General features: G+C 44.1%; 1 protein-coding gene across 1 annotated transcript in view; it reads left to right on the top strand.

The window, feature by feature from the left end:
- col4a1 (collagen, type IV, alpha 1) overlaps nucleotides 1–132 on the top strand; it is a 68,706-nt gene extending 68,574 nt beyond the window's left edge. The window contains exon 52 of the mRNA XM_079518748.1: nucleotides 1–132. This exon is cut by the window's left edge and continues 2,360 nt beyond it. The gene's annotated coding sequence lies outside the window, so the exon portion shown is untranslated.
- The last annotated feature ends 4,298 nt before the right edge of the window (nucleotides 133–4,430 follow it).

Here is a 4,430-nt window from a genome sequence, read left to right as displayed (position 1 = left end):
AATGTTCTTTGGTTTTTAACCTGAAGCATAATGTTGATTAACAGATCAGATATTTTGTACAAAAAAAAATATATATAATTATGTTCACCTCCCAATCTGTGTTGTGTAATTCATGCAATAAAAAAATATTTGTATAGGATATGGTGTGCATGGGATCAATGGATTGTTGTTGTCTGTCATTGTCCCTGAACACATCCTGTGGGTATGCCTTACTTCACCACCGCGCGCACCAGCAGTACCTTCACATTCTAGGCACATTCTCCCAGTGTGCTCTTGAGGCGTTCTTCTTGGATATTAACTTTCAAAACATGATCTGTAGTTAAAGCTAAAATCCTTAAAGGGGCATTCCACTCATTTTCAGCATTTTACTATGTCATTAATATACCTTAGAGCTGTCTTGATGACATCATCAAGATCTGTTTCACCATGTTAATGATTTTTTTCAGACCTCCAGTTCTAGGAAACACAAAATGGGGGGACTTTTTATTATTTCCACACAACAGCTCTAAGGTATATTAATGACATAGTAAAATGTTGAAAATGAGTGGAATGCCCCTTTAAAGGGATACTGCTGGAAGAAATGCTCACTCAATGTCAATAGTATTTGAACAGTAGTACTTCAGATTCAGATACCTTTATTTGCCATTGTGTATACACACATAGGAATTTGCTTTGACATTAACATGAGTCCATTCAATTCTTTTTTTCACAAATACCAACAGACACAAGACAACACTGTGCAGGGAAATAAATATAAATTGCAGGGTTATAGTTCATAGTGCATCAATGTTGCCGGTGTTTAAAGTGCCGCTATCACTAGGGGGCAGCCAGGGGTGGAAGGGAAGCCAGAGTCATTGAGCAGCCTGGCAGCTGAGGGGAAAAAACTTTGTCTGTGGCGGGCTTTCGTAGCCTTCGGCAGCCGCAGTCTTCTCCCAGAGTTGGAGCAGGGTGAGGAGGCCGTGGCCAGGGTGGGAGGGGTCGGCCAAGCAGTAGCACAATTTGAAATTTACACCCTATGGCCAGAAAGTCTGTGTGTTAATTTGACTAGGGTTTGAATGTATTGCTGAATTCCTACAATGCCCATAATGCTTTAGTGCACTTCCCCTCCTTGTGGAGAAGGGGGGAGGCGGCATGGAGGTGTGACTTTGTAGTCCAGGAAGGAAGTGAGACAGGTTTTTGGACACCAGACAAGTGCCATTCATAGCATTCTCGTGTAGATGCCCATCCATGCCGTCCTGCTATACTGTGAGCGCCCATGCACATTTTCTGGTACTGTGCTCTTTTGCTCCTGTCATTTCCCCTCATTGGTGTGTGTGTGTGTGTGTGTGTGTGTGTGTGTGTGTGTGTGTGTGTGTGTGTGTGTGTGTGTGTGCGCGCGCTCACGCAAATAGATACACAGTTGTGTGGAGTGTACATTATGCATAGGCTGCGGTTCTGGCTGCGGCACCAGCATGCATTCGTGCTTTATAGGGGGTGGGGTCAGGGTGCCCGTGGACCCATGGACTCAGGTTCCAGCCCTTAGGAGGTGGGGTGCCCCTAAGGCGGTCCTGTGGACCCATGGAGTCAGGTTCCAGCCCTTCATGGTTATTTTTAATAGGCCTAAATGACCCTGTGTTTTTGCTCTTGTGCTGTAAAGACATCAAATGTAGCTCCCACTCACTGCCACAAGATGGCAGCATCAACCCAGGTTGCTGCCGGATGGACTTCGGGTCTATTGAAACTCCTCAATGCTTTTCATCTATTGCAGTGGTTTCCCAGACTGCAGAATGGGTACAGTAGAGTACAGTCAGTGCAGGAAGGTACAGTACAGGTCAATACAGACACTAAGAGGATCAATAAAACTGGAAAAAAGCACTAGGACTCGTGTACATCAGGGTCCTCCATTTTCAATTCATCAAAACATTTAAAGACATATACAAATATACACATCTATGCATAATAACAATAATAAAATCATCAAATACACAGAATATGTCAACACTATAGAAAAATAGAGTGGGGGAGCACTATTACTTTTTAAAGGGGCAGTTTTGAATTGCAGCCGCCCATACATGCTCTTTGAGAGCGATTTTGAAGGAGGATAAGGGATTCAAATTTCTTAACAGCTGTTTAACATTTTAGTGGAATAGGAGCTAAATTAATTTAACCCCATTGTTTGAGCTGAATCTGGGTTGAACGTGGTTTTAGAACTCCCTCTGGTGTTGTGATCGTGGACTTCGTTGCCATTAAGGAAGTATTTAAATATATTGGTATTGGTGGTGTACCGAATCTTGTAGACCAGGCAAGATGCTGTACTCTGTCGTCAGCCCTAAGCCATTCCAGCTTATCAAAATGGGCAGAGGTGAGGTTGGTTCTGAGAGTAAGGTCAAGTAGTAGCCCGAACAGTTTGTTTAGGGAGTCTTGTTTTAAGGAAATGAAGGGCCTTTGATGTGCTTGTATGAGGGCTCCTGTTAGGCTCTTCAAAGTATTCTTGTTGACCAGTGAGGAGATCCTGTACAGGAATCTTGTACACACATGGGACCCGACCCACCGTTTGGGAAACGGTGAGGATTTTGGATGGAACGCCTCGACATACATTTTCTTCTCTTCCTGCTCGCAGGCGAATCAATCAGCCAGTACCAACACTAGTCATCAACAATTCTACTTTGTGAGTTGTGTGACTGCCCCCTAAATGTATCTTGAACCCTCATTTCACCGGCAGAGAGCACCACCACCACCACCACCACTCAGAGCCATTCATCCACTGCCTCAGCGTTTCTGCTACTGGGCTCACGGCCAACTAAACCCGTTCACCCCAGGAAAACGCAAACAGATCAATGCACTCCGTGCAGAACCAGATAACCCCCCTCCTTTCATCTCCTCTCTCATCTTTCATCTATTACCGGAATCCTATCCCTTGTTTCCTCTCTTGTCACCAGCCAGACAAACAGAGCCCTTGACCCCCCCCCCCCCACCCCCCATGCAGCTAACTTGATAAACATGTCTAACAACAAGACCTCGACCTTTGACCCAGAGATGGTGTGTCACGCTGGATGGCCACACCTCCTCCACAACAGTGTTTTGTGACCATGGTCAAGAGTAAAGCGTTGCTTATCTGTGAAAGCATGCTATAAACCTGAAAGCTGTGACATTTAACCCATTTCGACCTGATACCAGCTTCTACAAATGTCTCAATCATGATAGTTTTCAGAAATACTTATGTTTCTATATCAGTTGTTCTCTTTTTTCTCATTAAATTTTTTATTTGTTTTATGATCAAGCAAAAACAGCATAATCATTTTACAGTATACAAAATTGAACTCAAAACACTCAATCACACGCACGCACGCGCGCGCACGCGCACGCACACGCACACGCACACGCACACACACACACACAACCCCCCCCCCCCCCCCCCATCCTATTCACAGAATAATCAACCCACAACACGTCCATTACATCACCGGGTCAGTAAGTCTTTCAGGTCTGATATTAGGTCTGTCCACATTGAAATTGTGCCCTCTTGGGCCTGATTCATATATCAGTTGTTCTCAAACTATTTCATGTCAAGGACCCCCAGAATTATATGTAATTGACAGCCGACCCCCATCTGAAAATATGTTGTTCCAGGGACCCCACCCAGAAGCAAAGATTTGAGTTAAAAAAGTTCTCTCTGAAGGAATAAATATTTAAAGATTTGCGTCACATTTTCACAATTTAAAAAACATAGCAGACCTATACAAGCTCGTAGCGCGGCACCGTGTGCCGCGCTATGAGCTTGTAGAGCTGCTATTTTTCAATAGCTAAAGTATAACATAATACTTGAAACACCAAAAGGGGTTCCCATCCAAGTAGTGGGGGCAGCATTCTTGAGGACTCATACGCTGAGTTGACTGTACTCAGATTTGAACCCATGACCTTGTGTCCCGAAGGCGAGAGCCCTACATACTGAGCTAGAGCTATACGGACACAATTAGTTGTAGTATTGTTAACAGCAAAATCATTCAAGAAGGCAATAAGCAAATATACTTCGAGTACCAACGCATAACTACTCGAACAGATCTACTTGTGTAACGCCCGGGATTCAAACTCGGGCATCCCGCATGAAAGTCTAACATCTTAACCACTAGAACAACAGGATCTATGGCAGCTCTATGGCAGCTGGCAGCTCTATGGCACGTCAAAAAGTCACTTTCACCTTAGAAACTCCATTCAAATTTATATACTTCAGCTTACTGTGGGCACACATGCTGCAACTTTTTACTTTGAAATGTTTTGTAGTTTCTGAGTTATTTAACTTAAACTGGCTCTTCTGTCATTATCTATTCTGCCTTTTAAGAACCGCATGCACAGTGGCTCACTGGGTACAGAGCCTGCCTGGGAATCATGAGGCTGCAGGTTCAAGTCCTGCCTCTAACATAGTGTCCTGAAAATATGACAAACCATGGACT

Source organism: Electrona antarctica, assembly GCF_951216825.1.
Source record: "Electrona antarctica genome assembly, chromosome: 13".
Lineage (NCBI taxonomy): Eukaryota > Metazoa > Chordata > Actinopteri > Myctophiformes > Myctophidae > Electrona > Electrona antarctica.
The sequence above is the reverse complement of the archived record's forward strand: the minus strand, read 5'-3'. Positions and strand labels throughout refer to the sequence as shown.